The following is a 24,520-nucleotide window of genomic DNA, read 5'->3' as shown; positions in this document are numbered from 1 at the left end:
GCATCAATTGTGTGGCCTGTATTTTTCCAGAGAGGCTGGCAAAGTTCCCTCCAACTTTCTCCATGCTGGAGGCAGGGCTGGGGCTTGGGCTAGAGCTGCAATCTGATCTGGATGGAAAGAAGTTGGTCCCTACCAGCACTGGGATGTTCAGTCCATCTGCCTCCCTTGTGCCTGGGGTGGAGTTAACATGGTGGATACCAAAATCTTCTGACTTGGATAGGTTCAAATTTTAGCCATTCTGAGGATTATACTTTCACCTGCCGAAATTACTACTCAATAGCTGAAGCTGGTGTCCAGTCTTATCTTCCTGCCCATTTTTGGGAAATGGAGCTTCCAATTCCACCTGTGGAATACCTCCTGAGGTAGCTTGTGCCTCCAGTGGAGGATGGGCACTGGCCTCCAGGGCATGGTGTGCTCTACTTTTGAATCTTTTCTGCAGATGGGCAGTCTCCTTCCTTCCATTCTTTCAAGGATGCTGCAGGATACTCTTCTGGCTTCCTGGAGTCCCCAAACAGGTGCTTTAGATAGTGTTGTGTGATTACTAACTGCCCTGTAGCAGGAACTGACTCTAGGAACTCCTTACTCTGCCACCATCTTGTTAGTTTTCCTTGAATTTTGGATATTTTATATATAGGTCTAAAGTTTCCTTTTACATTTTTGTTATTTATGTTTCTTTGTTGAGAACTATCTTTTCTTTCATTCCAGGAGGATTTACCTTTCTCATTGAGCAGAGACTGCTTTGTCAGATAATTCCTTCTCTGGTTCATTTGGGACTGTATTGGCTGATTGTTTTTTCCCCTGGAGAATAGATGATATTTTTCTTGTTCTTTCTACATTATGTTGTATAATTTGGGATGATATCTTGGTTGTGTGTGCTTATTATATAGTTAGAGACTTCTGAAAGATTGTTTCGACTAGTTGGTCTACATTATGTTGTATAATTTGGGATGATATCTTGGTTGTGTGTGCTTATTATATAGTTAGAGACTTCTGAAAGATTGTTTTGACTAGTTGGTGCCTTGCTATTCCATATGAATTTGAGGATCTTTTTCCATTCCTAAAAAAAGTTTGTGGAGATTTTGATAGGTATTGTATTTAATCTGTAGATTACTTCAGATAGTACTAATATTGTAACAATATTAAATCTGAAAAAAAGGACATATATCTTGTCATTTATTTAGGTCATCATTAATTAAAATTAATTAGGTCAGATTTAATTAAGTGCTTTGGAGTTTTCAGTGTATGAGCCATTCATCTCTTTATTTAAATTCATTATCAGGTATTTTATTATTTTATTCTTTTAGAGTCTATAGTGAATGAAATTTTATGTAAGACAGTTTTTATTTTTTCAAATATACTTAGATTACAGAAAATGTTACACAAAAAATAGAAAGGATTTCTAAATGCCCCATTCCAAACACCTCCCACCCTTCCCCACATTAACAACTTTCATTAATGTGGTACATTCATTGCAATTGAACACATTTGGAGCATTGCCATGAAGCATGGATTATAGTTTATATTCTTTATACTCACTTTCACTCAATTCTTTAGGATATATAGTGGCCTGTATCTGTTTTTGCAGTGTCATTAAAGACAGTTCCATGTTCCAAAAATGCCCCCATATTACACCTCTTTTACCCTTTCTCTGCCTTCAGCACCTCCAGCAGCCACTGACTCCACATCAATGATATAATTTCTTCCATTGCTGGAATACCAATAAGTCTATGGTAGAATAGCAGTAAGTCCACTCTCATCCATATTTTATTCCCCAATCCTAAGGATTCTGGGATGGGGATACCTACTCCACCTCTAATTGAGAGGAGGCTTCAGTCCTATATGGCTGATGGATGGGACTCTCTTGCTTGCAGTTGTAGACTCTTGTTTCCTTGGTATGGTGGTTGTCCATCCTCGCCTCCTTGTTAGTTACCCTGGGTGATGCCAATGAACTGCAGAGTAGGTGTTGCAGCTACTGGAATTGATGTTTAATGCCCATTTCAGATTGTTCTTTCCTGGTATGGAAAAACAAAACTGATTTTTTTTTTAGTGTTTATCTTATACCCTGTAACTTTTCTGAATTTATTTCCTGTAGTGGATTTCTTGTGGATTCTTTGGGATCTTCAATATGAAGGATCATACCATCTGAGAATAGTGGTAGTTTTTGATTTCTGAATTGAATGCCTTTCTCTTTTTTTGCCTAATAACCCTGGCTAGAACTTCCAGTTTAATTTTGAATAGAAGTGGTAACAGTGGGCATCCTTGTCTTGTTCTTGGTCTCAGGCTTCATTCTTTCATTGCAAGCTTTCATTCTCATGTTGACTATGATGTTAGCTGTGAGTTTTTTGTATTTACTTGTTATGGTTGTTACCTTTCATTTCTGTTTTTCTGAGCGATTTTATTATGAAATCATGGTAGCTTTCATCAGAAGCCTTCTCAGTGCTATTGAAGTGATCATAGGTTTTTCCCTCCTTTGTTTTAATGTGGTGTTACTACAGTGAGTGATTTTCTTAGGTTGACCCACCACTGCATTCTGGGGATATGTCACCCTTGGCCATGGGGTATAATCCTTATAATATATGTAGTTTGATTTGATTTGCCAGTGTTTTGTTGGGAGTTTTTGCTTCTATATTCATATGGAAGTTATTCTTTGTCTTTTGATGTGTCTATCTGGTTTGGGTATTAGAACAATAGTAGCCTTAGTTTTTTGGAAGAGTTTGGGAAGGATTGGTGTTAATTCTTGTTTGAATGTTTGTTACAATTCTCCCTAAAGCCATCTGGACTTTGACCTTTCCTTGATGGGAGGTTTTTGATTATTTATTCAATCTCTTTGCTTTCATATGTCTGTTAGGATCTTTTATATCTTCTTGTGTCAAGGCAGGTTATTTTTATGTTTTAGGAATTTGTTCATATCTTCTCGGTTATCTAGTTTGTTGACATATGAATGTTCATAGTATTCTCTTATAACCCTTTAAATTCTGCCAGGTGACTGTTAATGTTCCCACTTTCATTCCTTAAATAGTTATTTGCATCTTCTCTCATTTCTCTTTGTTTGTCTGGATAAAGGTTTGTCAATTTTATTAATCTTTTCAAAGAACCAAAGTTTGGTTTCATTGATCCTCTCATTTGTTTTTCTATTTTTTATCTCACTTGTCTCCACTCTGTAATCTTTATTATTTCCTTCCTCCTACTAATGTTAGGTTTGGTTTTCTCTTCTTTCCTCAACATATGAAATTAGGTTATTGATTTTAATATCATTCTTCCTTAATATAAGAATTTATAGTTATTTTTCCTAGTGAGTACTGTCTTGCTCCTTTCCATAGTTTTTTGCACATTAAAAAAAAATTTTCTCTAAGAATTTTCTGGTTTTCTTTGTAGGTGGATTTCAGAAAATTAGCCCATTAGTTATTTTAAAATGGGTCATATATTTTCCACTTAATCATATAATTCCAGTTTTCTTTCTATTGATTTTTATATAAATCCATTGGGGTAGGAGAGGATTTTTTGTGATTTCTATCTTTTAATTTTTGTTGTCTTGTGCCTAGCCTGGAAAATGATCCATGGACACTTTAGAAGAATGAGTATTCTACTGTTGTTGAGTGGTGTTCTATATATATTAGGTGCAGTTTGTTTTTAATATTGTTCACATCCTCATTTTCTGTTCTGAAACTCTGTCTTAATGATTGACTCATTCTTTTTTTTTAAGATTTATTTAATTTCTTTCCCCTTCCCCTCAGTTGCCTGCTCTCTCTGTCCATTAGCTGTGTGTTCTTTTGTGTCTGCTTGCATTCTTGTCAGGTGGCACTGGGAATTTGTGTCTCTTGGTTGCATCATATTGCTGTGTCAGGTCTCCCTTGTGTGTGGTGGCACTCCTGGGTGGGCTGTGTTTTTCATGTGGGGTGACTCTCCTTGAGGGGTGCACTCCTTGTGCATGGGGCACCCCTACACTGGGGGCACCCATGCATGGCATAGCACTCCTTGCACATGGCAGTACTGTGCATGGGCCAGCTCACCACATGGGCCTCAAGGCCCTGGTTATGGAACTCTGGACTTCCTATATGGGAGGCAGACATTCTATCAGTTAAGGCACATCCACTTCCCTGATTCATTCTCTCTCTCTTTTTTTTAAGATTTATTTATTTATTTATTTCTCTCCCCTTGCCCCCCCCCCCCCCGGCTTGTCTGTTCTGTGCCTATTTACTGCATCTTCTTTGTCCATTTCTGTTGTTCTCAGCGGCATGGGAATCTGTGTCTCTTTTGTTGAGTTATCTTGTGCCAGCTCATGTTGACGGTGCCATTCTTAGGCAGGCTGCACTTTGTTTCGCACTAGGCGGCTCTCCTTATGGGGCACACTCTTTCCGTATGGGGCTCCCCTGCGTGGCATGGCACTCCTTGTGCACATCAGCACTGCACATGGGCCAGCTCCACACAGGTCAAGGAGGTCCGGGGTTTGAACCGTGGACCTCCCATGTGGTAGACAGACACTCTAACCACTGGGCCAAGTCTGCTTCCTGTTGATTCATTCTTGAAAGTGGTGCTTTGAAGTCTCCAACTATTACTGTATAACTATTTTGTCTTTCAGTTTTGCCAATGTTGTTTCATGTATTTTGTGGCTCTGTGTATATATGTTGTCTATTGCTATACCTTCTGGTGGATTGACCCTTTTCTTAATATATAGTGTCCTCCATTTTCTTTTGTTGTAGTTTTGGACTACAAGGCTATTTTATTCTGCTAGTAGTTTAGCCACCCCTGTTCTCTTCTAGTTACTCTTAGTATGTAACATTTTTTTCTTTTAAAAATTTCCAAACTATTTGTTTTTTTGGATCTAAAGTGAGTGTCTTGAAAATAACATAGGTGTTTGAAGTATTTTTTACAATACATTCTGCCAATATGTGTATTTCGATTGGTGAGTTTAATCTACTTCTTTATTTTTTAAAAGATACTTAGATTACATAAATTATGTATAAAAAATATAGGGGATTTCTGTATGCCCCCCTCCATATACCTCCCCCATTTTCCAACATTAACGTCCTCCATCAGTGTGGTACATTCATTACAGTTGATGAACACATTTTGGAGCATTGCCTCTAATCATGGATTATAGTTAACATTGTAATTTATATTCTCTCCCACACAATTTTATAGGTTATGGGAAGATATATAATGGCCTGTATCTGTCATTGCAATGTCATTCAGGGCAATTCCCAAGTCCCAAGAATGCACCCATTTTACATCTGTTTTTCCCTCTCCTTTCCCTCAGAACCTCTAATGGCCACTGCCTTCACATCAATGATATAAATAGATTCTAATCTATTGTGATTAGAATCACAATAAGTCTGTAGTAGGATACCAGTAAGTCTACTTTAGTCCATAGTTCATTCCCCCAGTGCTGAGGATTCTGGGATGGATGCCCATTCCACCTCTAATTGAGAGGGGGCTTTCCTCCCATAGAGCAAGATGCATGAGAATATCTTGCTTACAGCTGTAGACTCTTTATGTTTCTTGGGACCATTGTTGTGTCATCAACCCATCATTATTGTGCCATCATTTTCTAGTTAGTTGTACTCGGTGAGTCCAATGAACTGTTGAGATTCAAAGCCCAGCTGTGACATGGACAGTCCAAAGACTGAAGTCTCTTGGGTGTACACCTTATAATCTATTTATTTTGAAGCAAGTACTTTGAAAAGCAGGATTCATTTAGGCATTTTAAATTCATTTTTTATACATCTTATACTTTTCCCCCTCATTTTCTCCATTCCTGCCTTCTTTTGTGTATAGTTGATCTTTTGTAGTGAAACAGTTTTTTCCCATTCTTATTTCTTTTTCTGAAATTTTTTAGATATTTTATTTGTAGGGTTATGTTGGAGTTTATATTTAACATCACAAATTGATGATAATCGTCTTTGAATTGACTTGAACTTACCTTCAGTTTCAACAGTAATAAGAAACTAAAGGGAAGCAGATTTGGCCCAATGGTTAGGGCATCTGCCTACCACATCTGAGGTCCAAGGTTCAAACCCAGGGCCTCCTGACCCATGTAGTGAGCTGGCCTACATGCAGTGCTGATGCATGCAAGGAGTGCCGTGCCATGCAGGGGTGTCCCCAGCATAGGGGAACCCCGCAGGCAAGGAGTGCATGCAATATGGAGAGCCATCCAGCATGAAAAAAGTGCAGTCTGCCCAAGAATGGTACCACACACATAGAGAGCTGACTCAGCAAGATGACACAACAACAAAAAAAAACACAGATTCCTGTGCTGCTGATAACAACAGAAGCAGACAAAGAAAAACACACAGCAAACAGACACAGAGAACAGACAACAGGGGGGAGGAAGAGAAATAAATTTTAAAAAATCTTAAAAAAACCCCAATAATCATATGCAGAATGGAAACAACAGGGTACAATAGAGGCAGAGAGAACAAAGACCTATATTTAAGAGTGGGAAAAATATAGAACCAGGAAATACCCAGAATTAAACTGCCATATTTTTGAGCATTTTACAGAAACTACAGGAGAGACAGCTCTGTGAGGTTGGGAAAGCTATTCTGAATCATAATACTGCCTACAAATTCAAGGGGGAAAATCATATAAATTGACCAATAGAAAAAATACTCATGTCAATCGACATACAAAGGTAATAGAGGGCAAAAAAAGGAATAAATGCAGAGTAACAGCATAGAATGAAATGAAAAATCTTCATTTCGGTGTCCTTTATGTTGTAGTTTTTCAAAAAAACATGGCATAAGGCATTAAGAAAATGAAGGAAGGTATTAAAAGACATCAGATAAGAAATAAAAAATGAAGGGACAGAAATGTGGAAAGAAGATGGAAAAGAAGAAGGAAAAATCACTTCAAAATGTAATGCAAGCTAGAAGAAACACAGTGAATGATAATGCCTTAAGAAATAGAAATTGATGAAGAGAAAAAATATTCAAGAGAAATAAAAATTTGTTTAAAGATTTGAGAAAAACTGTCAAAAGCTAATGATAGGTACAGAAGAGCCAGTATGTTAATAACTGGAGTGCATGAAAAGACAAAACCAAAGCAGAGACCTGAAACAAAATTTTTTTTAAAGATTTATTTATTTATTTAATTCCCCCCCCCCCCCCCCCCCCCCCCCCCGGTTTCTGTTCTTGGTGTCTATTTGCTGCGTCTTGTTTCTTTGTCCGCTTCTGTTGTCGTCAGCTGCATGGAAAGTGTGGGCGGCGCCATTCCTGGGCAGGCTGCACTTTCTTTTCACGCTGGGCAGCTTTCCTCACGGGCGCACTCCTTGCGCGTGGGGCTCCCCCACGCGGGGGACACCCTTGCGTGGCACGGCACTCCTTGTGCACATCAGCACTGCGCATGGCCAGCTCCACACGGGTCAAGGAGGCCCGGGGTTTGAACCGCGGACCTCCCATATGGTAGACGGACGCCCTAACCACTGGGCCAAAGTCCGTTTCCCATAAGATGTCATTTTTGTCTGTAAATAGAAGGAATGTTTTGAAGTTTCTTATTGAAAGTACATACTGAGCACTGAATAAGAATGAATATAATGACAATATATAGTGTAGTAGAATTGATGGGCTTTGCAGAAAAAGAAAAATCATTTGTGTGTTTAGCACAATAGATAGAAAGAAAATTAGATCCCCATCAAGGTTTTTGAAGACAGTGCATTGTGTCAGAAGAAAATGGAGCCATTAATTTTATACCCAACAAAATTAATTTGCAAGTATAAAAGACAGGAAGTCCAAGTTATACTGTTAGACCCTGGGTAATATTGTTCCCACATTCCCTTCCAGCTGAGTGAACAAAGTTCAGTAAAGGTATGTTTAGAAAAACATTGACCTGAGGACAGATGCTTAACTAAGTATTACATTTACACTTGTTCCACTATGACTAAATGAGGGTTGTATGAGAGTGTCTTTGGTGAAAGCTGCTAGGGAAACAGACATAGGATAATTCAGGAAGTTCTAACTCTCTTTAGGGTGCTTGATAAATATTAAGAAAACTTGTAGGAGATAAATATTGTTTAATATAATAATACCTAACATTAAAAGTAAAGTCTCTAAACCTCACTTTAAATCTGTCAAACTAAAAACCAGACTTTCACTAAATCAGCTGATTAGAGAATGGGTATAAGGGGTTGAGTACTGAGGTTTCTCCATTTCATGGAATTATGCCTTTCAGTCTGCAAACACCAGCTCCTCTGAGGCTCTGGCAAAGACCTTCAGTTCATGCATGGTCTTTGTAGCTGTTGATACTAGGATCTGGAACACAAACACAAGTTCTAGAATCTGGAAAGGCACAGATTAATGGAAGAGGAAGCTGTATACAGTGACCCTACATGCACCTACAGCTCTCTTGCCCAAATTAAGGAGCCATTGGATGGATGGCCAAGCAAATAAAGGGCTTTTATGGAAAGCGTTTCTGTCCCCTGGGTAGAAGTTGTCAGGGCATCTTTACCTCCTGTGCCTATTTTTACCAGCTAGTTCCCAGCTCCATTTGCATGTTCACATAAAATGTTAATTGCAGTTACCTAGTGTTCCCCTCAGTTTTGCTGAATTTCCTGAAATGCCAAAAAGAAAGCTAGAAAAGCAGTGGATTCCATATACACTTACTTCCCTTCCCTTCTTCTGACCTGCTCCACATTTCCTCTTCTTTCTCTTCAACTCTTCATTCTTCCCAAGTCTCTTCTCTTGAACCAGTGCAGAATAATTTTTGGAACCAGACTTGCTCTGGAACAGTGTTGACAGCTGGGGGAAGGAAGAAAACATTTGTGCCTGTTGGAATGACCCAGTGCAGGAAAACTATGGCCTGAGGAAACTTCACAGGGAGGGGCATTGGTAGAGTCTGGGGGACAAGGCTGACCTGTCTCACTGGAGCTGTGGGTTCTGAGAAGAGCAGGGAGCCCTGGGCCCTGTGGTCCAGAGATTCTGTGGTGGGTCTGGTTCATTCCAGGAAACCATGTCAGCAGGAGTGTGAGAGCCAGTGTGTGGAACAAGCCAGGCAATAGCCCCTTCACACAAGTCCTCCAGAAAGCCTGCCAGGCCTTGGGAAGTATTGAGGGACAGCTGGACAGCAATCCCTCTCAACTGAGAACAAGTTCAGGTTTTATTCCTAATCCTTGAATTTTGGATCTGGGTGTAGAGTGGAGGCTAGAAGTGTGTTCAAGGATATGCATCCCCCTGTCCCTCTCCAGGACACACACTCACACCCCCTCCCCTGCCCCCACATTCACAAGCACACCACTCAGACTTGCACATAGACAGTCCCCAGTCCCTGTACACAGAGTCCATGCCATCTAAGGGAACATTGATGCTTGTAAGACCTAGTTCTTTACCTGGAAACTCTCTTTTCTTTAGCCATACCCCAATCTTCATTTCTTCCAGGATATGGAAAGAGAATGACTCTCCAGACAAAGCCAGCAAGAATGCTCTGATTTTCTTATGCAGATATTTCCTCAAACATGAGTGCTTCCAAAATATGTGCTGTTTTTGCTTCTGCTTAGCGTCATTCCCAATTACAGAAATGAAAACTCCATAGTGGATCATGCTGTGTAGTGTTTGCTCAGGTACTTTGTTCCCTTGGTGCTTTAGAAGAACAGATGGGAAACTGTGGTCAAGTCGAAGACCCCATAAGCAAGTGGAGGGACATCTGTGGTAGGGCACATGCTTTGCTTGAACATAAATCTCTCAAGTCCGTTTTGCTTTGTGATTACAAAATTCTTAATCAGTGGAGGGAAAAATTTTGCTGAGGTAAAGACCCCAACCACATAGTTTATAATCTGCTGCCTTTTGTGGATGCTCTTTTAAAGAAGGGGTCAGTTTGAAGAGGACCACACTCGATCGACACTTGCCTCTCCTAGGAAATTGTATGTATGAAATATATTATACGTAATTAGATAACCTTATCTGAAGTCAGTGGAAAGAGAAAGAAACAAAAAGGGTAACATTTATATCTTAGACAAAGAATAGTGACCTCACCTCAGCATTAGTTGGGCTACCTCATCTTCTTGGTTTTTGGGAAGCTCCACTATCATTTATTCCTTGGGAGCTTGGATGACACAGAGTATCTGTGAGCACACTAATTGTTTAACCATGAATTACTCAAGTAGTATTCTAGCCTTGGGCAGGAGGGTAGAGTGGAGTTTGTGGATTAACAAGTACAGTATGAGCTGCTGCTGGGCCATCCTTCTTACTGTAAGAAGAATAGCAAAGACAATAGAAGAAAAGAATTGTAGTTAATGGCAATCTAAAGTAACTTGTAATAATCAGCCTACAAATGGTTCTAAAATTCAGTGACAGGTTTCCATGGTGCCTCCCATTTGTTCTGTATTCACCTAAATTTCCAAAATTGGCAGTGTCTTCTTGACATCTTCCAGATCATTTCAATCTCCATGTATCCACAAATGCTGACCCTGCAGATATTGTATGTTCTATAGGAATTTCCCTAATGAATAATGACTTTGAATATCTTTTCATGTGCTTATTGGTACTTGATATATCCTTTGGAGAATTATCTATTCAAGTCCTTTGCCCATTTTTAATTGTTTTTTTTTTTTCTTTTTGTTGTTGAGTTGTAGGTGTTCTTTTATACATACTGGCTATTTAAACCCATACTAGAAATAAGATTTGCAACTTTTCTGTAGGTTCTTTACACTTTCTTGATAATGTTCTTTGACTGACAAAACTTTTGACTTCTGATGAAGTTCACTTCTTTTTTTTGTCATTGTTGCATGTATAATTCTGTACCTCAGTTTTTCCACCTGAGGAGGAGGAGAATATATCAACCATTACATTTGTCTATGAATGACTTAATATATATCAAGTATGTACTGTAGATGCTTGGGAAGGTTAATTAAAGGTCCAATGTCTTGCCTGAGATCTCACAACTTAATGTGACTCAGAGCTGGATTCACACCTGGGAGTGGAAACTCCAAGGTCAGTGCCCTATCTATGAAACACAGCTGCTTTGCCAATAAATGACCACTTTATTTTAATCTTTCTTAAATTTAAGTGTCTGTCAGAAATGGTGTAGTGGGTTGTGGGCCAGTGCCCTTATGGGCAAAATTGATGATAAGGTGGAAGGGTGTATCTATCTGTGCAGTGGCTGGGCATGATGGTGGTGCAGTGAGGCTATTGGGATGGGTGGTGCTGGTCTGCGAGGGGGTAGGGTGGGGGTGGGTTGCACTGTCCATGGAACTGGGGCAAGGGTTGGGGGAGGGAACAGATGAGCTCTGGGGATTAGTGTTGTAGTGAATGGGTGTGACAGTGGTGCAGTGAGGCTCTTGGGTTCAGTGGTGCTGGTTTGTGAGGGGTTGGGGAGGGGAAGGTGGGTTGGACTGTACAGGGAACTGGGAGGAGGGTTGGGGGAGGGAGCAGGTGAACACTGGGGATTTGTGGGTATGTGGTTGAAACGACAACATTGAGAATGTTATTTTGGCAAATATGGAAGGGAGAGTTATTGGTTTAGGGTTTTGGATGTGGGGAGCATGCAGGACACCTGAGGCAGGCCTCTAGGGAGTGTGTGAGTGTTCATCCCATCATAGTATGTGTTATCAGAGGGTGGAGACCCACATAATGAGAGGGAAGTTGTGGTCTCCTGGGGAGTCAGTCCTGCTGTGTTCTCAGAGTGGCAGGAGTCTCTTAAGATTATAGGCAGTGCCTTAAATGGGAGGACAGGCCAGTGTATGAAGCCCTCAGTGTTGTTGTAAGTAACTATGAATCTCGTTCTTATGGAATGAAGCATGATGCTTGCCCAGATCCTAAGGGGAGGCAAGAGAGAAATAAAATAGGTGGAACTTGGGGCATTTTTGGGGTGATGGAATTGTTCCACATAGTCTTACGGTGATGGATGCAGGCCTTGTTAAATGTCATCAAAATTTATAAAAGTGTAGGGTCCAAATTATAAACCATAATGTAAATCATTGACCATGGTTAGTAGCAATGCTTCAATATTTGTACATCAATTGTAACAAATGTACCATCCACATGTAAAATGTTATTGATGGGGGAAACAGGAAAAGGGGGAAGATATTGGGTATATGGGAATACCCTATATTCTGTACATGGCTTTTTTTTTAATAACCTAAAGCTTCTCTGAAGGTACAGTGAAGAAAATAAGACTCTGGGGGAATAAATGGAAGAAAATGTCACTGCACATACAAGACAACAGATCTTATAGTGATGAAAGGCACAATGAAAATTTTTTATTTTTAATTTTTTTTTCAATTTTTTTCAATTTTTATTTTTTAACCCATCATTTCATTTTCTTATTCTGTTTGGTTATTTCACTGGCTTCATTTTTTGAATAAATGTTGGATCTAAGAAGGGTTCCAACTGTGGCAGGGGAGGATCAATGGTGTGGGCTGTCAATGATGGGTGATTCATGGGAAGAGGCTCACCTGGGGCATATATGTAAGGCATGTGGTCAGATGTTCATGGGGCATTGTCACAGTGGGTGAAGATTCACACAATAACCAGAACATTAAATTTCCAGTTCTGCCATATTCCTTAATGGGACAGCAAGAACCCCCTGAGTATACAGGCAGTGACTAGTAAAAGAGGATGGGCCATTGATGGGCCCTTGATATTGATGACTGTGCTTTTGAACCTTTACTTTTGAAATTGAAACCTAGCTTAGTGTTATAGGCTGCCTAAGAGTTACCTCCTGAGAGCGTCCTTGTTGCTTAAGTGTGGCCTCTTAGCCAAATTCAGCATATAAATACACTATCTTCCCCCTGGCATGGGACATAATGCCCAGGGATGAGGCTCCCGTGCACCGAGGGATTACCACCAAGCACCAAGTAGCAATGCAACTGGACATTGATCAAAAGGAGGAAAGAGTAAAGACAAATGAGTTTATATGGCTAAGAGGCTTCAAAGTGAATGGGGAGGTCATGCTAGAGGTTACATTTATGCACATCCTAGCAGGATCTGATTGACTGCCATAGTAAATAATTGCCTCAAATAGCTAGGTTCCTGAGGGCTCTGCAGACAGCCAGACACTATAGGCTGGGTCGACGTTTGAGGAGTTTGGCACCCCGCCATTGGGTCCTACTTTGGAATTTATGCTCCCCAGTGTGACAGAGTTGGACTCAGTTGTGGTTTCCAAACACATGGATCTTCTGCCCATGGTATTTGAGCCTATAGTTAGTAATAGAACTGATAGGTTTATGTCCACAAGACTTATAGTTTTGGGCTTTCTATGTGCCAGTGGGCTCTGAAGCTCAAGAGATTTGCAACACCTACTCTCCAGTTCATTGAACTTACCAAGGACATCTGACAAGGAGATGAGAATGGACAACAGCCATTCCAAAGAACAGAGTCTGCAACTTCAAGAAGATAGTCTCATCTGCCTGCCCCTTGGGATCTAAGCCTTCTCTCAGAGACAGACTGGGCATCACCTTTCCAGAATCCTTGCAATTGGGGAATGAATGATGGACTACAGTAGACTGACTGTTATTCTGTTACAGACTTATTGTGATTCTAGTAATGGGAGAACATTTATCATTGATGAGGAAGCAGTGGCCCCCAGAGGTTCTGAGGGGAGGGAGAGGGTATAGGTATAATACGGGGGCATTTTCAGGACATTGGAATTGTGCTCAATGATGTTGCAGTGTCAGGTGCAGGCCTTTATATATCTTCTCATACTTATAAAATTGTATGGGAGAGAATTTAAACTATAATGTAAAGTATAATCCCCACTTAGTGGCAGTGCTCCAGTATGTGGTCACCAATTGTAACAGATGTACCACACTAATGAGGGATGTGGTTAATGTGGGAAAGTGTGGGAAGGGAAGGGAGTGGGTCATTTGGGAATTGGGAAAGGGAAAGGTTTTCCTGAGCCCTTTAACCTTCCCAGCCCCCTGGGCCTTCCTTCTCTTTGCCAGAGCTCTGAGTGAGGGACTGGGTGTGGCAGATTAAAAGAATCATCTAGGCTGTAGAACTAAAAATCAGTTTCTCCTGTGGTTCCCCAATTTAAAACTTTTAATACCTTAAAGTAAAGGTGGTTAGTAATCCTGTTATCCCAGAGACAGATAAAGTAGATACAACCCCAGGTATTAGTTCTTTTGAGGGCTACAGAGAACCACAGTTTCTATGGTCATGGTAGATGAAGTTCAGTGCCATCTCAGTTGCCCAACTTTGGAGTATGTGTTTCTGTATGAAAGGGCTGGACATAGATGTGATCTTTGTCCACAAGTCTCTTCTGGCTTTGTCCACAGCCCTCAGGAGGACCAGGGCCTGGGGCTTGATCGACCTGGCAGCTGCGCCTCCGTGAGAAGGCCTATCTGCTTTGGTTTGGAAATCTGGACAGTATCCCTGTGGCATTGCCCGCTATGGTAGCTTGGAACGGCAATCAATAGGAAAATCACCTGGTTGCGTGGCGTGCTGTGGCAGAGGGAAATGTGCTGAAGATGATGGGTTCTCCCTTTTTTTCCCCCAAAAACGGATGGGTACGACTCGAGTCACTGCCCAGACAACCCATACGTCTGCTTTGGACGGTCACGATGGCCGCTTAGAATATACCCGGTCCATGGTGACCGCAGTGCCTGCCTCAAGTGAGCAGAAATGATTTCCACGCAAGTGTCTCGCCACCCAATAGGTAAGCAGTTTCGTTGTGCGTCCCACGGTCCCAGAGCCGAGAGAAACGCTCGTTGCTTGGTACGGTCCCAAAAAGGAGGGCGAGAGGAGAAAGGGCAGGCTCCTTGCTCAGAGTCGTCGGGGTGCTCTGGGGCCCCTCTCGTCCCAGAAAAGAAACGCAGAGAAAGAGAGGTCATTGACAAGGGAGAGGGAAGACTCTGGGCCTGTCCTCTCCGGGAGACAGGCCTCTGCAGGCCTGGCCGGGAGCCCAGGCCGAAGCCCGCAGGCCACCGGTGGGAAAGGCCGGGGTTCCCCTGACAGAAGGTGGAGGTGACGGCGATGGGAGACAGCATGTCTGTGAGCATTGCCGTGGGAGAGACGTGCAGGGCAACGCCGGCTGGCCCTAGCTAGGCCCCCGCTTGAGGAGGCCTCGGGGACTTTGGTTGGCGAGGAAAGCCCCTCTTCAGACGGGTCTGGCAGCCTGGCCCAACCCAGACCCTTGGCCTGGGCCAGGTGAGCTATGGCATGGAGAGGGAGGCTCTCCCAGCAGCCCCAGAGCTGGCCCACGGGTCCCTTCCCCCACAGCCCCTTCTGCAAGGGGCCCTGCCCCTCCCCCTGCCTTAGAACTCAGCCCTCTGCCCCCCAGCAAGTGTCAGCCAGGAACTATTCCTATCCAACAGTGGCCCCTAGCGGTGGAAGTTTTGGCTCTGACTTTGGGCACCGGAGCCGCTCTCTTGTTCCTGGAGCTTCTTCTGTCTCTTGGCTTTTCACCAGACAGACAGGAGGGAACAACTGTCCAGGACAGCATAGCAGAGCTTCTCTCCTAGCCCAGTCCACTCCCAGCAGGCTCCACCCACGTCGGCCACCCATTCCGTCGCGTCCCCGTGGCCTCCTGCTGGCATTCGGTGTATACATTTTGGAACCCCGCTTCCCCCAGCGCTGGAGGTTTTCCTGGCAGTGGACGCGCTCCCCGAAGTGCATCGGGTGGGTTTCGGCAGGATGCCTATTGGCCGCATCTGTCCCGGCACTGCCACTGGGGACAACTCCCGAGTGCAGAAAACGCCTCCCCTCCCCGCCAATCCATCACAACTGTCTTCCCACTCCCGGGCTTGGGCACCTCCCGCCAGTGGCCACCGTCTCCAGAGCCACCAGGAGGGGCGGGGTCGGGGCGAGTCTGCCGGGGGCGGGGTGAGTGGCGCCTGCGCGCCAGGGCGGCGCTGGGCGTGGCCGGCCCAGCGTGCCAGGGCGCCTGCGCCGTGCTCCCGGCTTGGCGGGCGTCAGAGGGCGGTCTACGGCTCTACGGCGGCGCGGGAGGCCTAGCGCTTGCCCCTCCCCCTCCCCCACCCCCACCCCGGGCGCCGTCTGGGCGCCCCGAAAGGAGGGGGTCAGGCGGAGGCAGCGGATGGAGCGAGAGGGGGCTTAGATCCCACAGGGCTGTTGGATGCGGCTCTCCCGCTGGCAGGTGTCGGCACTTTTGCTTCCCTCCGCGGTGAGGACCACGTTCTCCTCCCTCTCAGCTGACCTGGGCCGGTCCAACGAACCTGAGCGCAGGTGGTGCACTGCGCTGGGGCTCAGGTCCCAGCTGGCACGGGGCTTGTCCAGAGACATGCAGAAGCCTGTCTCCCGAGCATGCACGCACTCAGTGCCAGGCTCAGCCGCCGCCAAAGTGACAGAAGAAGAGGCATATGTAGGGAGGCCCCCCCTGCAACCGACTCCCCCCCCCACCCCGTACCCCGTGCAAGAGCACGGATTCCCAAGTAGAGCCCACTGGCAGGCCACTGAGGCCCGGAGCCACCTGCCATCAGCAGCGTAGTCCTGGGTGTCCCCGCAGCCCTCAGGAGCACCAGGGCCTGGGGCTTGATCGACCAGGCAGCTGCACCTCGGCGAGAAGGCCTATCTGCTTTGGTTTGGAAATCTGGACAGTATCCCTGCGGCATTGCCCGCTATGGTAGCTTGGAACGGCAATCAATAGGAAAATCACCTGGTTGCGTGGCGTGCTGTGGCAGAGGGAAATGTGCTGAAGATGATGGGTTCTCCCTCTTTTTCCCCCAAAAACGGATGGGTACGACTCGAGTCACTGCCCCGACAACCTATACGTCCGCTTTGGACGGTCACGATGGCCGCTTAGAATATACCCGGTCCATGGAACACCTGGACCTGTAAGCCCACTTGACCGCAGTGCCTGCCTCAAGTGAGCAGAAACGATTTCCACGCAAGTGTCTCGCCACCCAATAGGTAAGCAGTTTCGTTGTGCGTCCCGCGGCCCCAGAGCCGAGAGAAACGCTCGTTGCTTGGTACGGTCCCAAAAAGGAGGGCGAGAGGAGAAAGGGCAGGCTCCTTGCTCAGAGTCGTCGGGGTGCTCTGGGGCCCCTCTCGTCCCAGAAAAGAAACGCAGAGAAAGAGAGGTCATTGACAAGGGAGAGGGAAGACTCTGGGCCTGTCCTCTCCGGGAGACAGGCCTCTGCAGGCCTGGCCGGGAGCCCAGGCCGAAGCCCGCAGGCCACCGGTGGGAAAGGCCGGGGTTCCCCTGACAGAAGGTGGAGGTGACGGCGATGGGAGACAGCATGTCTGTGAGCATTGCCATGGGAGAGACCTGCAGGGCAAGGCCGGCCGGCCCTAGCTAGGCCCCCGCTTGAGGAGGCCTCGGGGACTTTGGTTGGCGAGGAAAGCCCCTCTTCAGACGGGTCTGGCAGCCTGGCCCAACCCAGACCCTTGGCCTGGGCCAGGTGAGCTATGGCATGGAGAGGGGGGCTCTCCCAGCAGCCCCAGAGCTGGCCCACGGGTCCCTTCCCCCACAGCCCCTTCTGCAAGGGGCCCTGCCCCTCCCCCTGCCTTAGAACTCAGCCCTCTGCCCCCCAGCAAGTGTCAGCCAGGAACTATTCCTATCCAACAGTGGCCCCTAGCGGTGGAAGTTTGGGCTCTGACTTTGGGCACCGGAGCCGCTATCTTGTTCCTGGAGCTTCTTCTGTCTCTTGGCTTTTCACCAGACAGACAGGAGGGAACAACTGTCCAGGACAGCACAGCAGAGCTTCTCTCCCAGCCCAGTCCCCACCCAGCAGGCTCCACCCACGTCGGCCACCCCTTCCGTCGCGTCCCCGTGGCCTCCTGGTGGCATTCGGTGTACACGTTTTGGAACCCCGCTTCCCCCAGCGCTGGAGGTTTTCCTGGCAGTGGACGCGCTGCCCGAAGGGCATCGGGTGGGTTTCGGCAGGATGCCTATTGGCCGCATCTGTCCCGGCACTGCCCCTGGGGACAACTCCCGAGTGCAGAAAACGCCTCCCCGCCCCCGCCCCCCAATCCATCACAACTGTCTTCCTTCTCCCGGGCTTGGGCACCTCGCGCCAGGGACCACCGTCTCCAGGGCAACCAGGAGGGGCGGGGTCGGGGCGAGCCTGCCGGGGGCGGGGTGAGTGGCGCCTGCGCGCCAGGGCGGCGGTGGGCGTGGCCGGCCCAGCGGGCCGGGGCGCCTGCGCTTTGGTCCCGGCTTTGCGGGCGTCAGAGAGCGGTCTACGGCGGCGCGGGAGGCCTGGCGCTTGCCCCTCCCCCTCCCCCACCCCTACCCCGGGCGCCGTCTGGGCGCCCCGAAAGGAGGGGCTGAGGAGGGAGGCAGCGGATGGAGCGAGAGGGGGCTTCGATCCCACACGGCTGTTGGATGCGGCTCTCCCGCCGGCAGGTGTCGGCACTTTTGCTTCCCTCCGCGGTGAGGACCATGCTCTCCTCCCTCTCGGCTGACCTGGGCCGGTCCAAGGAGCCTGAAACGCAGGTGGTGCACCTACGCTGGGGCTCAGGTCCCAGCTGGCACGGGGCCTGTCCAGAGACATGCAGAAGCCTGTCTCCTGAGCATGCACGCACCCAGTGCCAGGCTCAGCCGCAGCCAAAGTGACAGAAGAAGAGGCCTGTGTAGGGAGGCCCCCTTGCAACCGAATCCCCCCTCGCCCCCCGTGCAGGAGCACGGATTCCCAAGTAGAGCCCACTGGCAGGGCACTGAGGCCCGGAGCCACCTGCCGTCAGCAGCGTAGTCCTGGCTGTCCCCGCAGCCCTCAGGAGCACCAGGGCCTGGGGCTTGATCGACCAGGCAGCTGCGCCTCGGCGAGAAGGGCTATCTGCTTCGGTTTGGAAATCTGGACAGTATCCCTGCGGCATTGCCCGCTATGCTAGCTTGGAACGGCAATCAGCAGGAAAACCACCTGGTTGCGTGGCGTGCTCTGGCAGAGGGAAATGTGCTTAGGATGACGGGTTCTCACTTTTTTCCCCCCAAAAACGGATGGTTACGACTCGAGTCAAGGCCCAAACAAGCCGTACGTCCGCTTTGGACGGTCACGATGGCCGCTTAGACTATACCCGGTCCATGGGACACCTGGACCTGTAAGCCCACTTGACCGCAGTGCCTGCCTCCAGTGAGCAGAAATGATTTCCACGCAAGTGTCTCACCACCCAATAGGTAAGCAGTTTCGTCTTGCGTCCCCCGGCCCCAGAGCCGAGAGAAATGCCGGTTCGTTCGTAGGGTCCCAAAAAGGTGGGCGAGAGGAGAAAGGGCAGGCTGATTGCTCAGAGTCGTCGGGGTGCTCTGGGGCCCCTGTCGTCCCACCAAAGAAACGCAGAGAAAGAGAGGTCATTGACAAGGGAGAGGGAAGACTCTGGGCCTGTCCTCTCCGGGAGACAGGCCGAAGCCCGCAGGTCACCGGTGGGAAAGGCCGGGGTTCCCCTGACCTAAGGTGGAGGTGACGGCGATGGGAGACAGCATGTCTGTGACCATGGCCGTGGGGGAGACCTGCAGGGCAACGCCGGCCGGCCCTAGGTAGGCCCCCGCTTGAGGAGGCCTCGGGGACTTTGGTGGGCAAGGAAAGCCCTCTTCAGACGGGTCTGGCAGCCTGGCCCGACCCAGACCCTTGGCCTGGGTCAGGTGAGCCATGGCATGGAGAGGGGGCTCTCCCAGCAGCCCCAGATCTGGCCCAGGGGTCCCTTCCCCCACAGCCCCTTCGGCAAGGGGCCCTGCCCCTCCCCCTGCCTAAGAACTCAGCCCTCTGCCCCCCAGCAAGTGTGAGGAAGGAACGATTCCTACCCAACAGTGGCCCCTAGCGGTGGAAGTTTTGGCTCTGACTTTGGGCAACGGAGCCGCTCTCTTGTTCCTGGAGCTTCTTCTGTCTCTTGGCTTTTCACCAGACAGACAGGAGGGAACAACTGTCCAGGACAGCACAGCAGAGCTTCTCTCCCAGCCCAGTCCCCACCCAGCAGGCTCCACCCACGTCGGCCACCCCTTCCGTCGCGTCCCCGTGGCCTCCTGGTGGCATTCGGTGTACACGTTTTGGAACCCCGCTTCCCCCAGCGCTGGAGGTTTTCCTGGCAGTGGACGCGCTGCCCGAAGGGCATCGGGTGGGTTTCGGCAGGATGCCTATTGGCCGCATCTGTCCCGGCACTGCCACTGGGGACAACTCCCGAGTGCAGAAAACGCCTCCCCGCCCCCGCCCCCCAATCCATCACAACTGTCTTCCTTCTCCCGGGCTTGGGCACCTCGCGCCAGGGACCACCGTCTCCAGGGCAACCAGGAGGGGCGGGGTCGGGGCGAGCCTGCCGGGGGCGGGGTGAGTGGCGCCTGCGCGCCAGGGCGGCGGTGGGCGTGGCCGGCCCAGCGGGCCGGGGCGCCTGCGCTTTGGTCCCGGCTTTGCGGGCGTCAGAGAGCGGTCTACGGCGGCGCGGGAGGCCTGGCGCTTGCCCCTCCCCCTCCCCCACCCCTACCCCGGGCGCCGTCTGGGCGCCCCGAAAGGAGGGGCTGAGGAGGGAGGCAGCGGATGGAGCGAGAGGGGGCTTCGATCCCACACGGCTGTTGGATGCGGCTCTCCCGCCGGCAGGTGTCGGCACTTTTGCTTCCCTCCGCGGTGAGGACCATGCTCTCCTCCCTCTCGGCTGACCTGGGCCGGTCCAAGGAGCCTGAAACGCAGGTGGTGCACCTACGCTGGGGCTCAGGTCCCAGCTGGCACGGGGCCTGTCCAGAGACATGCAGAAGCCTGTCTCCTGAGCATGCACGCACCCAGTGCCAGGCTCAGCCGCAGCCAAAGTGACAGAAGAAGAGGCCTGTGTAGGGAGGCCCCCCGTGCAACCGAATCCCCCCTCCCCCCCGTGCAAGAGCACGGATTCCCAAGTAGAGCCCACTGGCAGGGCACTGAGGCCCGGAGCCACCTGCCGTCAGCAGCGTAGTCCTGGCTGTCCCCGCAGCCCTCAGGAGCACCAGGGCCTGGGGCTTGATCGACCAGGCAGCTGCGCCTCGGCGAGAAGGGCTATCTGCTTCGGTTTGGAAATCTGGACAGTATCCCTGCGGCATTGCCCGCTATGCTAGCTTGGAACGGCAATCAGTAGGAAAACCACCTGGTTGCGTGGCGTGCTCTGGCAGAGGGAAATGTGCTTAGGATGACGGGTTCTCTCTTTTTTCCCCCCAAAAACGGATGGTTACGACTCGAGTCAAGGCCCAAACAAGCCGTACGTCCGCTTTGGACGGTCACGATGGCCGCTTAGACTATACCCGGTCCATGGGACACCTGGACCTGTAAGCCCACTTGACCGCAGTGCCTGCCTCCAGTGAGCAGAAATGATTTCCACGCAAGTGTCTCACCACCCAATAGGTAAGCAGTTTCGTCTTGCGTCCCCCGGCCCCAGAGCCGAGAGAAATGCCGGTTCGTTCGTAGGGTCCCAAAAAGGTGGGCGAGAGGAGAAAGGGCAGGCTGATTGCTCAGAGTCGTCGGGGTGCTCTGGGGCCCCTGTCGTCCCACCAAAGAAACGCAGAGAAAGAGAGGTCATTGACAAGGGAGAGGGAAGACTCTGGGCCTGTCCTCTCCGGGAGACAGGCCGAAGCCCGCAGGTCACCGGTGGGAAAGGCCGGGGTTCCCCTGACCTAAGGTGGAGGTGACGGCGATGGGAGACAGCATGTCTGTGACCATGGCCGTGGGGGAGACCTGCAGGGCAACGCCGGCCGGCCCTAGGTAGGCCCCCGCTTGAGGAGGCCTCGGGGACTTTGGTGGGCAAGGAAAGCCCTCTTCAGACGGGTCTGGCAGCCTGGCCCGACCCAGACCCTTGGCCTGGGTCAGGTGAGCCATGGCATGGAGAGGGGGCTCTCCCAGCAGCCCCAGATCTGGCCCAGGGGTCCCTTCCCCCACAGCCCCTTCGGCAAGGGGCCCTGCCCCTCCCCCTGCCTAAGAACTCAGCCCTCTGCCCCCCAGCAAGTGTGAGGAAGGAACGATTCCTACCCAACAGTGGCCCCTAGCGGTGGAAGTTTTGGCTCTGACTTTGGGCAACGGAGCCGCTCTCTTGTTCCTGGAGCTTCTTCTGTCTCTTGGCTTTTCACCAGACAGACAGGAGGGAACAACTGTCCAGGACAGCACAGCAGAGCTTCTCTCCCAGCCCAGTCCCCACCCAGCAGGCTCCACCCACGTCGGCCACCCCTTCCGTCGCGTCCCCGTGGCCTCCTGGTGGCATTCGGTGTACACGTTTTGGAACCCCGCTTCCCCCAGCGCTGGAGGTTTTCCTGGCAGTGGACGCGCTGCCCGAAGGGCATCGGGTGGGTTTCGGCAGGATGCCTATTGGCCGCATCTGTCCCGGCACTGCCACTGGGGACAACTCCCGAGTGCAGAAAACGCCTCCCCGCCCCCGCCCCCCAATCCATCACAACTGTCTTCCTTCTCCCGGGCTTGGGCACCTCGCGCCAGGGACCACCGTCTCCAGGGCAACCAGGAGGGGCGGGGTCGGGGCGAGCCTGCCGGGGGCGGGGTGAGTGGCGCCTGCGCGCCAGGGCGGCGGTGGGCGTGGCCGGCCCAGCGGGCCGGGGCGCCTGCGCTTTGGTCCCGGCTTTGCGGGCGTCAGAGAGCGGTCTACGGCGGCGCGGGAGGCCTGGCGCTTGCCCCTCCCCCTCCCCCACCCCTACCCCGGGCGCCGTCTGGGCGCCCCGAAAGGAGGGGCTGAGGAGGGAGGCAGCGGATGGAGCGAGAGGGGGCTTCGATCCCACACGGCTGTTGGATGCGGCTCTCCCGCCGGCAGGTGTCGGCACTTTTGCTTCCCTCCGCGGTGAGGACCATGCTCTCCTCCCTCTCGGCTGACCTGGGCCGGTCCAAGGAGCCTGAAACGCAGGTGGTGCACCTACGCTGGGGCTCAGGTCCCAGCTGGCACGGGGCCTGTCCAGAGACATGCAGAAGCCTGTCTCCTGAGCATGCACGCACCCAGTGCCAGGCTCAGCCGCAGCCAAAGTGACAGAAGAAGAGGCCTGTGTAGGGAGGCCCCCCGTGCAACCGAATCCCCCCTCCCCCCCGTGCAAGAGCACGGATTCCCAAGTAGAGCCCACTGGCAGGGCACTGAGGCCCGGAGCCACCTGCCGTCAGCAGCGTAGTCCTGGCTGTCCCCGCAGCCCTCAGGAGCACCAGGGCCTGGGGCTTGATCGACCAGGCAGCTGCGCCTCGGCGAGAAGGGCTATCTGCTTCGGTTTGGAAATCTGGACAGTATCCCTGCGGCATTGCCCGCTATGCTAGCTTGGAACGGCAATCAGTAGGAAAACCACCTGGTTGCGTGGCGTGCTCTGGCAGAGGGAAATGTGCTTAGGATGACGGGTTCTCTCTTTTTTCCCCCCAAAAACGGATGGTTACGACTCGAGTCAAGGCCCAAACAAGCCGTACGTCCGCTTTGGACGGTCACGATGGCCGCTTAGACTATACCCGGTCCATGGGACACCTGGACCTGTAAGCCCACTTGACCGCAGTGCCTGCCTCCAGTGAGCAGAAATGATTTCCACGCAAGTGTCTCACCACCCAATAGGTAAGCAGTTTCGTCTTGCGTCCCCCGGCCCCAGAGCCGAGAGAAATGCCGGTTCGTTCGTAGGGTCCCAAAAAGGTGGGCGAGAGGAGAAAGGGCAGGCTGATTGCTCAGAGTCGTCGGGGTGCTCTGGGGCCCCTGTCGTCCCACCAAAGAAACGCAGAGAAAGAGAGGTCATTGACAAGGGAGAGGGAAGACTCTGGGCCTGTCCTCTCCGGGAGACAGGCCGAAGCCCGCAGGTCACCGGTGGGAAAGGCCGGGGTTCCCCTGACCTAAGGTGGAGGTGACGGCGATGGGAGACAGCATGTCTGTGACCATGGCCGTGGGGGAGACCTGCAGGGCAACGCCGGCCGGCCCTAGGTAGGCCCCCGCTTGAGGAGGCCTCGGGGACTTTGGTGGGCAAGGAAAGCCCTCTTCAGACGGGTCTGGCAGCCTGGCCCGACCCAGACCCTTGGCCTGGGTCAGGTGAGCCATGGCATGGAGAGGGGGCTCTCCCAGCAGCCCCAGATCTGGCCCAGGGGTCCCTTCCCCCACAGCCCCTTCGGCAAGGGGCCCTGCCCCTCCCCCTGCCTAAGAACTCAGCCCTCTGCCCCCCAGCAAGTGTGAGGAAGGAACGATTCCTACCCAACAGTGGCCCCTAGCGGTGGAAGTTTTGGCTCTGACTTTGGGCAACGGAGCCGCTCTCTTGTTCCTGGAGCTTCTTCTGTCTCTTGGCTTTTCACCAGACAGACAGGAGGGAACAACTGTCCAGGACAGCACAGCAGAGCTTCTCTCCCAGCCCAGTCCCCACCCAGCAGGCTCCACCCACGTCGGCCACCCCTTCCGTCGCGTCCCCGTGGCCTCCTGGTGGCATTCGGTGTACACGTTTTGGAACCCCGCTTCCCCCAGCGCTGGAGGTTTTCCTGGCAGTGGACGCGCTGCCCGAAGGGCATCGGGTGGGTTTCGGCAGGATGCCTATTGGCCGCATCTGTCCCGGCACTGCCACTGGGGACAACTCCCGAGTGCAGAAAACGCCTCCCCGCCCCCGCCCCCCAATCCATCACAACTGTCTTCCTTCTCCCGGGCTTGGGCACCTCGCGCCAGGGACCACCGTCTCCAGGGCAACCAGGAGGGGCGGGGTCGGGGCGAGCCTGCCGGGGGCGGGGTGAGTGGCGCCTGCGCGCCAGGGC

The 24,520-nt window shown here is 50.6% G+C and overlaps 1 long non-coding RNA gene across 40 annotated transcripts in view; it reads left to right on the top strand.

Moving 5' to 3' along the window:
* The first annotated feature begins 17,566 nt into the window (after positions 1–17,566).
* The window catches only part of LOC131275256 (uncharacterized), a 29,159-nt gene continuing 22,205 nt past the window's right edge, over positions 17,567–24,520 (top strand). For 31 of the 40 annotated variants that reach the window (XR_009182684.2, XR_009182696.2, XR_009182671.2 and 28 more), the window contains exons 1-6: positions 17,567–19,002; positions 19,725–19,934; positions 20,411–21,178; positions 21,901–22,110; positions 22,587–23,354; positions 24,077–24,286. This is a non-coding gene — a long non-coding RNA (uncharacterized lncRNA). The remainder of the gene's footprint in view (positions 19,003–19,724; positions 19,935–20,410; positions 21,179–21,900; positions 22,111–22,586; positions 23,355–24,076; positions 24,287–24,520) is intronic. The other 9 variants (XR_009182675.2, XR_009182663.2, XR_009182680.2 and 6 more) reach the window with 9 other exon arrangements.

The sequence above is a fragment of the Dasypus novemcinctus genome, chromosome 22, assembly GCF_030445035.2.
Source record: "Dasypus novemcinctus isolate mDasNov1 chromosome 22, mDasNov1.1.hap2, whole genome shotgun sequence".
NCBI classification, from domain to species: domain Eukaryota; kingdom Metazoa; phylum Chordata; class Mammalia; order Cingulata; family Dasypodidae; genus Dasypus; species Dasypus novemcinctus.
Note: the sequence above shows the minus strand (reverse complement) of the source record. Positions and strands in the feature narration are given on the sequence as shown.